This window comes from Phragmites australis, chromosome 15 (assembly GCF_958298935.1).
Source record: "Phragmites australis chromosome 15, lpPhrAust1.1, whole genome shotgun sequence".
NCBI lineage: Eukaryota > Viridiplantae > Streptophyta > Magnoliopsida > Poales > Poaceae > Phragmites > Phragmites australis.
In genome coordinates this window covers 5311386-5321784 of record NC_084935.1, presented here as the reverse complement: position 1 = coordinate 5321784, position 10399 = coordinate 5311386, and the positions used below count along the sequence as shown (strand labels likewise).

The following is a 10399-nucleotide window of genomic DNA, read 5'->3' as shown; positions in this document are numbered from 1 at the left end:
AAAAGAGCACGTACATGGCACTGGTTTTTCTTTACATGACTGTTAGAACTAGATATATTCTTATATCTACGCTTCGTCTCGCTCAACGAATGGGGTCTTCAGCGGAGGTAGATCTTTCTCCAGAGCCGAAGTTGAAGGTACATCTTCGTCATGTTCGGCGAAGGGGTCTTCAATGAAGACTGAAAATTTTAGTGCTTGACGAAGGCTATTGCCGAGGCCTAAGCAGGCATGGCTTCAACGTAGCCGATGAAGTGAAGGCCAAAGGCTGCTACCGTAGCTCAGAGGTCGAAGGCTGTTGTTGTGGTTCGTCATAGTTAATGATGTTCACGTGTCTCTGCTCATGTGCATCGGCCAAACTTTTGGGACCCAAGACGAGATTTTAACTCAGGTACCCCTCGTAGCCCCTCTTGACCGGTGTTCTTGAGTGGTGAAAGATGCCACATGGTCGACGTAGTCGAAGTCGGCATAGGCAAAGTTGTTGCGTCGTAGTCGTACTTGTCAAGGCCGAAGCCCCTCTGGTCGACATAGTAGAAGTCGACGGAGTCAAAGTAGTCATGGTCGAAGCTCCTCAAGTCGACGTAGTTGGAGTCAATGGAGGCGTAGTCGATGTGGCCAAAACTTCTCTGGTCGATGTAGTCATAGTCGACGGAGGTGTAGATAACGTGGCTGAAGCCGTTCTGACCGACGTAGTCATAGTCGACGGAGTCGAAGTAGTCACGGTTGAAACCTCTCACGTTGACGTAGTTGGAGTCGACAGAGAGGTCAATGTGGCTGAAGCCCCTCTAGTCAGACATAGCTAGCTGAAAAAATGGCACTAGCAAGGTAGCAATCCAACTACGTACTCAACTGAAGCCACAGCAAAGCTAAGTCATGCACACAAGACGCGGCAGCTGCACATCCATCGTCCGATCGTCTCATTACGGAGCCATGGCGCCTGTATTGCGATCGATATATCGACAAGATCCTTCACAATGCATTCTAATATTTCCTGAGCATTGATTCTCTAATGAGGGACAGCATTGCTCTTCGATGTGATTTCCATTTCCCTTATTACAAAATGAAGCAGTATACATCAGCCTCGAGCATGCGCGCTCCTCCAATGTACACTTACACAGCAAGAAGCAGCAGCTGCTGCAGCACAGCCAATCCGACGAGTGACACACTACCGCTTCATTGCCCTCTGCTATGGCACGCCTGCCTCAACGCCACGGGCGGGTCCGACAGCGCGCCGGCGACGATCTGTTCGAACACGAACTTGTTCGCGGCCTCGGTGAAGTGCGCGCCGTCCCAGCTCACCCTCTTGGACGGGTGGTCGCACGACTTCCCCACCACCACCCACGTCCCGTTCACCTGCGCCTTCCCGCCGCAGCCGATGTTCAAGTCGAAGTTGTACCGCCCGCCGTGCCCGCAGCAGGTCAGCAGAGGGTTGTCGAAGCCTGCGTTACAAAGAACACCAACATGAGCTCCCCAAGAGGCAATGTTCAGACTTCAGAGGCTATGAACTCGTTCTGTTCATCGTCCGGGACGATGGCGCCTTACCGAGCTTCTCGTCCTCGCTGATCAGCTTGTACTTGGCGGTGTAGACGTCGACGTAAGTGAACACAGCGTCAGGATACGTCTTCCGGAGACGCGCCACGGTCTCCTTCAGCCTGAGGTCGAAGAGCTGCGCGACCTTGTTGTGGGCGATGGAGCAACCGGCGCCGTCGGTGGGAGAAGCGAGATCGGGGCGGTGCGCCAGCGCATACGGCAGGCAACCGAGAGGCCCCGTGCTGTGGATCCAGAAGTACCTTCCCCCGAGACCGTACACGCTCTGCAGAATGCCAACAATGTAACATTGGGTGCTACCAGCTACCTCTGTAAAGGTGTGGTGTACCTGGATTCTATGAGCTGTGGTGTACCTGGATTCTATGGGCTGTGGTGTACCTGGATTACAGATGTGAACCTCTCCATTAGATCAGGGATGATGGCTTCGACTTCTTCAGTGGTCTTATTGACGAAGTAGCCGGTGGTGATGCCGTTTTGCCCGATGTCGAAGGTGTAAAGCGCCTGGGAGAAGTACTCTGTCTTTGGTAGGAGCACCCTGTAGATACCACCTGTATGGAAAAACAGAATAGCAACTTCTATGTTAACGAAATGTAACAGATATGTTATACAAGCAACAAAAATCTACATGATACTAATAAAGATGGTTTTTGGTTTTAGTTGTCATCTTTGTTGTTGTAGAGGAATTGGCTTCTGGTGATGAATTGATCAAATTCCCAGGACTGCACATCCAAGGAAATGGGGCTGAAACCAGAGAGGAACAGAGATGTATTTTGTCGTCTGACCGACGAACCGGCTGTCGCAAAATTGGCTCCCTGTGAAAAGTTGCTTCCTATTGAGTTGAGGTACGCACTGAGATAAGGTATTCCCAGGCTCTTAGCTGCAGTGTCAAAAACAGTATATTAAGCCGTGTCATTTTGCAGTTTTGATAGCTGATAGAGTAATTGCCTCGGTATTATAGTTCAAGGATATATGGCAGAAAGCCTGAAGGCATGATATTGCCATTCAGTAGTTACAAATTGTGGGGTGCGTCACTCTGTCAAAACAGTGAACTCGATTCAAGATTGAGCTGAAACACACTAGACAGTTTCATACTAATTTCAGCCTAAAATTATTTTGCAGTTTTCTTGCTGAATTCTTGCATTTCAATCAGGACCGCATGTATTTTGTATGGCTTCCTACTGTGTGCTCAGGTTCTAGTATTATTTTCCCAAAAGATAGGACTACTTAATGTTAGATAAACAAATGTAATTCAGAGTTTGTAATATGTGTATGCATGACATGCAAGGTTGATCAGCTGTTGGTAGTTAGATTTGTTGTATTCTAGATATAGTTAGTTGTGATCACCGCAAGACATGCAACACCAATTGTAATCCATGCGAGGGGAGTTTCCTCGCCTATATTAACACGTACACGCCCGCCAGGAGAAGGCACGACGTTTCCATCCAATCTTCCGCACCTCTGATTATTTCACATGGTTATCAGAGCCAATTCCACAAACTGAAATCCATCTACCACCACCATGGCTTCCTCCTCCGCCATTGTCAATCCTCTGGTGGGAGTCGCCATCACCGAAAAACTCAGCAAATCCAACCACGCAATGTGGAAGGCGCAGATACTCGCTGCCGTCCGAGGATCGCGCTTGGAGGGACACCTTACCGGGGCAACACCAATTCCTGCTGAAGAGATTAATGGCAAGGATGCCGCCGGCAAGGAAATTCTCGTCCCCAACCCAGCATACGACGAATGGTATGCCAAGGATCAACAAGTCCTGAGTTTCGTCCTCGGCTCCCTAGGACAAGACGTTCTCTCCCAAGTCGCCGCTCAAGAAACGGCAGCGAATCTCTGGTCTGCGATCGGGGCAATGTACTCGTCGCAGAATAGAGCTCGGGTTGTGAACACACGGCTCGCATTGGCCACGGCGCAGAAGGGAAACCAGACCATCACGGAGTACGTCGGCAAGATGCGTACCCTTGGAGAAGAGATGGCGGCTGCCGGCAGGCCAATTGAAGATGAAGAGCTCTTGACATACATCCTCACCGGGCTTGACTTAGATTTCAATCCCATAGTCTCTGCCCTTCTTGCAAGCAAGGAATCTGTATCGGTAAGAGATGCCTATACTCAACTTCTTGCTTTTGAGACTCGCATGGAGATTTTAGGCAATGGTCACTCTGCATCTTCGGTCAATATGGCCAACCGAGGTGGTCGTGGAGGAGGCTTTGGCCGTGGCCGCAGTACCAACCGTGGCCGTGGCTCTGGTGGACGCGGACGAATCAACACCAACAGCGTCAACACCAATCAACGACAAGGCAACAGTGCAGGTACTGGCCACGGTAATTCCAACCGTGGTGGCTCCAACAGTGGCAACTCCAGGCCACAGTGTCAAGTTTGCTTCAAAACCGGCCACACTGCAGATCGGTGTTGGCACTGGTTTGATGAAAGCTACGTTCCAGAAGAGAGACATGTGGCGGCTGCAATGAACTCCTACACCATCGACAACAGTTGGTACACCGATACAGGTGCTACCGACCACATCACAGGAGAGCTTGAGAAGCCGGCTGTCCGTGACAGATACAATGGTGCTGATCAGATCCACACCGCTAGTGGTGCAGGTATGAACATTAAACATATTGGTCAATCTACAATTCTTACCCCAGATCGTAATCTACATCTTCATGACATCTTACATGTTCCTTCTACCAAAAAGAACCTTATTTCTGTTCATCGCCTTGCATCCGACAATAATGTCTTCTTTGAATTTCACCCCAATTTCTTTCTTATAAAGGATCGGGACACGAGGAGCACTCTTCTTAAGGGACCCTGTCGAAAGGGGTTGTATCCCCTTCCTCCTGCACCTACGCCCAAGCAAGCCTTTGGAATCAATAAAGTGCCACTTGATAGATGGCATAGTCACTTAGGACATCCTGCATTTCCTATTGTTGAAAGGATTCTTAAAACATATAAATTTCCATATTCTTTTGATTCAAGTAAAAGTTCTGTGTGTGATGCTTGTCAACAAGCAAAAAGTCATCAGCTTCCGTATCCTACATCTACGAGTATTTCCACCCATCCTCTTGAGCTCATATTCTCTGATGTTTGGGGTGCTGCGCCAGATTCTGTGGGCAAGTACAAATACTACGTGAGTTTTATTGACGATTATAGCAAATTTACCTGGATTTATCTTTTAAGATTCAAATCTGAGGTGTTTGAAAAATTTAAAGATTTCCAAAATCTTGTTGAAAGGCTTTTTGATCGAAAAATTATTGCTGTTCAAACCGACTGGGGAGGCGAATATGAGAAACTGAACTCCTTTTTTACAAAAATTGGGGTCTCTCACCTAGTCTCCTGTCCTCATGCTCATCAACAAAATGGCACCGCTGAGCGAAAACACCGACACATTGTGGAAGTAGGGTTGTCTCTTTTAGCTCATGCACATATGCCTCTCAAATTTTGGGATGAAGCCTTCCTTGCAGCTACATTCCTCATCAATCGAACACCCAGCAAAGTCATCAATTTTGAGACCCCTCTCGAGCGCCTGTTCCATACCCAACCTGACTACTCAGCTTTGCGCGTCTTTGGATGTGCTTGTTGGCCGAATTTGCGCCCATATAACAAGCATAAACTTGCCTTTTCGGTCTAAGGAATGTGCCTTCCTTGGCTACAGCAATCTCCACAAGGGTTTTAAGTGTCTGGATATAACTTCAGGACGTATTTATATTTCTCGCGATGTAATATTCGATGAGAATATTTTTCCTTTCGCTAAACTACATGTCAATGCAGGCGCTCGAATTCGCTCTGAAATTCTTCTTCTTCCTCCTTCCTTGCTTAATCCATCAACAGGGGGAGAATTTGTAGTTGATCATATTTTTAATGGTGAAAACTCTAATGATTTTTGTGGAGAAACAGATGCTACACAGGGCACAACATCCGGAGATGGCACAGGCACGAGTCCGTCCTTCTTTCCGCGCCAAGCAGCTCCGGGATCGGCGCCTGCCGTTTCTCCTGTCCCCAGGACAGGCACACCAGCCGCTGCAGGCACCTCTTCAGGCGACACATGGGCCAATCCGGGCTCGTCTCCACGTGCGGCTGCCACCGACCTCTCCGTGGACGCTACGCGGAGTCTGGCGCCAGGGGGGACCGTGCTACTCCGAGAGAATCCCACTCGGGATCTGCCCGATCTGCCCCGCCTGCTTCTGGAGTCTCTGCGCCGCCTGAAGCCGGATCTTCTACGCCGGAGGCCTCGGATCCTATATCGGATGCAGCTCCAGAACCGGTACAAGCTTCACAAGGACGGCCACGAACCAGACTCCAGGATGGCATCACGAAGCCTAAGGTATTTACTGATGGTCGTATTCGCTATGGTCTTGCTGCTATTAGTGGTGAACCACATAGTGTAGAAGAAGCTCTAATTAGCAAACATTGGAAAGAAGCTATGGATATAGAGTACAATGCATTAATGAAAAATAAAACTTGGCACTTGGTTCCACCTAAGAAAGGCAGCAATGTCATAGATTGCAAATGGGTATACAAAACGAAACTTAAAGCTGATGGGAGTCTAGACAGATATAAGGCTCGGTTGGTAGCTAAAGGCTTCAAACAAAGATATGGCATAGATTACGAAGATACGTTTAGTCCAGTTGTGAAAATGACTACAATTCGGACTATTTTATCTATTGCTGTTTCAAAAGGATGGAGTTTGAGGCAACTAGATGTGGAAAATGCTTTTCTCCATGGGATACTAGAAGAAGAAGTATACATGAAACAGCCTCCTAGTTATGTAGACATCACAATGCCCAACTTTGTATGCAAATTAGACAAGGCTCTTTATGGCTTGAAGCAAGCACCACGAGCATGGTATGCTAGACTCAGTTCTAAATTGATTAAACTTGGCTTTAGTGCATCAAAGGCAGATACTTCTTTGTTTTATTTTAACAAAGGAGGAGTAACAATATTTGTGTTGATCTATGTTGATGATATTATAGTAGTCAGTTCAACTACAGAATCCACTACAAGCCTGCTACATGATCTGAGACAGGACTTTGCATTGAAAGATCTAGGAGAGTTGCGTTATTTCCTTGGAATCGAAGTGAGCAAGGTACGTGATGGTATAGTTTTAACACAGGATAAGTATGCATCTGATTTGCTTAAAAGAGTAAATATGTCAGAATGTAAACCTGTTAGCACACCACTTTCTACTAGTGAGAAGTTATCTGCGTTTGAAGGATCTCCTTTGGGTACTAAAGATGCTACAAACTACAGAAGTATAGTTGGTGCTCTGCAATATCTAACTCTCACCAGACCTGATATAGCATTCCCTGTTAACAAAGTATGTCAATTTCTACATGCACCTACTGAGGTTCACTGGTCAGCAGTAAAAAGAATATTAAGGTATTTGAGACAGAATACAAGGGTAGGTCTCAAGATTAGTCGGTCTAACTCAATGATGATCAGTGGTTTTACAGATGTAGATTGGGCAGGTTCTCTAGATGACAGAAGGTATACTGGAGGGTTTGCTATTTTTCTTGGGTCAAATTTGATATCCTGGAGTGCACGCAAACAAGCCACAGTCTCCAGATCAAGCACCGAAGCAGAATATAAAGCCATTGCAAATGCAACAGTAGAGATAATGTGGATTCAGACATTATTAAAAGAAGTTGGTGTTTATACTCCACCGACTGCAAAATTGTGGTGTGATAATCTAGGAGCTAAGTACCTCTCGTCTAATCCAGTGTTTCATGCTAGAACTAAACATATTGAGGTTGATTATCACTTTGTTAGGGAAAGAGTTTCTAGAAATCTTTTGCAGATAGACTTTGTTCCCTCAGGTGATCAGGTGGCAGATGGATTCACCAAAGCAATGACTGTTCGACAGCTGGAGAACTTCAAGCACAATCTCAACCTCTCACACGGTTGTGATTGAGGAGGAGTGTTAGATAAACAAATGTAATTCAGAGTTTGTAATATGTGTATGCATGACATGCAAGGTTGATCAGCTGTTGGTAGTTAGATTTGTTGTATTCTAGATATAGTTAGTTGTGATCACCGCAAGACATGCAACACCAATTGTAATCCATGCGAGGGGAGTTTCCTCGCCTATATTAACACGTACACACCCGCCAGGAGAAGGCACGACGTTTCCATCCAATCTTCCGCACCTCTGATTATTTCACACTTAAAGCATCCGAGTCTTAGCTCGGTTGGCTGTGACGGAGGAAGCAAGTAGTTCCCGTCCCCACGGTACTCGCGCGGTATGCACGTCCCGTCAATTAGGCTTCAAAGAAGCCTCTAGAAGGGACCTGACGTTAAAAAACACCCTTTATCCTTCAACTCCGATCATAATCTATAAAGCGAGACATCCATCCGTATTTGATATCTATCCACTTCAACCCAAATCTTTTCCCTGATCATTTCGTGATGAATATGATCAGCCTAACTCTGTTCATGTCTCTTTGCCCCACTATAATGAATCTCCCCGTACCCACCAGCATAAGCTAACATTTCTTTCTGTCCATCCCAAAGGCTAGAAGAATATCAACATTCTCCGAGCGCGAACCAGCATAAAATATGCATTGTATCTCCCGGCGAGATCGCATGCCAACGGAATGTGACCGTACCGAAAGATGCTTTACGCAAGTTACTGAACTTTCTGTCAGATCGCGAGGAATAATTCAAGATCGTGTCGGCACGCGGCTAAGAATGATCGAACGCGTGGTGGGATTTGGATGGAGACGGTCATCATGGCCATGGAGGCACGGCCGCTCCAACGGGGCCGGTCCAGCGGACACGCAGTAAGATTGAACCCAACGGCTTCCCTTCGCAGGGGAGATTTCCGTCGTAAAGGGATTTTCGTTTCTTTCAGCGCTCTAACGATTTCCCTTCACGACAGGATTTCTAGAGTCATTCCCTTTAGATCGAGGTTCTCTCTCATTTCCTTTCGCAATTTCCCTCGAAGGGAAGTTGTTGAAGATGAGAGAAAATAAAAGTAATAGGAACGGGAAAGGGAATCGGGAAGGAAACGAAATGAAGGGAATATGGTTGTGGATAGTCTAACGCTCGCTCGTCCGGTACATGGCTGAGGCAAGCGTCTCGGGTCGTGGACTGGACCGTGTCAGGGTTCGTTTGGCTGCTTATGTCAGGACTCCGGAGTTCGGGACTGACATGGGTTGGCGTTTCAGGGTCTTTCTGCTTGCTTGCTTCCTTCCTCGGAGCTCCCCCGCCCTTGGTCCGACGGAGATGAACACAAAGTTACTGTTACTCCACTTCTATGGACTTTTCCTAACCTTTTCTTCGCCACCGCACCGAAGGCAGGACAAATTAAGGCTACATTTATTGGTCCAGCAAGTGAAGGCGGGAGAAATTTGGATTTTTGTCAAGAGTGGGCTTCGCAAATTTGCCATGTCAAAGATTTTTGTCATTATGTCAATTCATGATAGGTAGAATGACACTTAAAATATTGTTTTAAAATTGCATAATGACAAAAAAAAATCACAGAGGCGATATTTTAAGAGATAATTTTGTGAAGGCAATCTTTGGAGTGGCCACCGGCAAAAATCCAAATTTCTCGTGAAGGCGGTAGGTTTCGGCTCTACCAAACCATGGTAGAGGAAGCGAACAGTCGCATGTGAAAAAAGTAAGAAATGAACCGTAAAATCCACGCATACACAGAGGCATGACCATGGGTCATGGCAGCAGGTTGAGCTCCTGTCAGTCAGTAGTAGACCGAGTGGTACGGGGGCCGGGTGAACGTGTACATACCGATGAAGTCAATGATGAGGCGGTCGTCGCAGTAGCGGCCAGCGGGCATGCCGAAGAAGGTCCTGCCGTTGGGCGGCGACACAGCCGTGAAGAGCGACGACAGCTCGCCCGTGTCCTAGTTGGAGTCGCCGAAGTTGAACACGGACGGGAAGTGGCAGTCGGCGCCCGCGCCCGCGCCCGCGGAGACCCACAGCTCTAGCACGAGCAAGAGCACCAGCATGGCTCTAGCCACCGCGGCGGCGGTGGTGACCGTGGCCATTTTCGCCGTGCTCTCATGGAGTCGTGGGTGGCCGCAGTCGTGTCGCGAGACAGTGCTGGGAGTGAGAGCGAGGCCGCGGGTGTTGCGGTCGGGGTGGCGTTTCGGCTTCGAGGCGGATGGGTGGATAGAGATATGGGCCGCGGGGCACACGGACGCGGTGTCGTGGCCGATAGCGATAGGCGCTGAGGCAAGATGGGGTGACGGTGCGGTGCATGCCTGGTTGGAGTGTGGGGAGCGCGGTGGCGTGCGGCCCGTTACGTGCCAGATTGCTGCCTGCTGCACACGGCGTGTGTGGCCCCGGTTCGAGTAGTAGTCAGTAGTCACGCTATTTGGTTCGTGACACAGGAAGCAGACTAAATTTTGGTTATGCTCAGGTTGCTCCAGTGATTTAGCCAACGTTTGTTTCAAAACTAAAATTTAGTTACATCTGAATTTTGTTTGTCGTGCGTGTCCATATTCAACTAGCAGCGGATGTAAGTTTTAGACGGCCGATTTGACCTTCTATGTTTTGATCGGGCTACCAAATTTTAATTTAGTCATGAAACAATTGGCTATTTTTTAACCAATTTTTTTGACATTATCCTGACTTTAACCATACCTAATATTTAGCTGCGCACTCAAGTCCTACAACCAAACAGCCGGGGCAGCTAGGTACGCCTAGACGTTTGAGCGTGCCGGCTCTGGTGCACGGTTCCATTTATTGACCGGAGCTCGGTTACCGAGCTCCGGCGGTAACCGAAAATGCGCGATAACCGCGGTTACCTGTCAAAAATTCGGAGAAAATTCATTCGATAAATTTTAAATTTTTGCGAAAAAAAATCATGTTTTTGCCCTCTCGGTAAC

At 47.7% G+C, this 10399-nt stretch overlaps 1 non-coding gene and 1 pseudogene across 1 annotated transcript; one reads left to right on the top strand and one right to left on the bottom strand.

The window, feature by feature from the left end:
* Window positions 1–957: 957 nt before the first annotated feature.
* LOC133893068 (GDSL esterase/lipase ACHE-like) lies at window positions 958–9720 on the bottom strand (annotated as a pseudogene).
* Window positions 3545–3683, top strand: LOC133894218 (small nucleolar RNA Z247). The gene has a single exon (XR_009905027.1). It is a non-coding gene; the product is annotated as a small nucleolar RNA Z247 (small nucleolar RNA).
* Window positions 9721–10399: the final 679 nt, after the last annotated feature.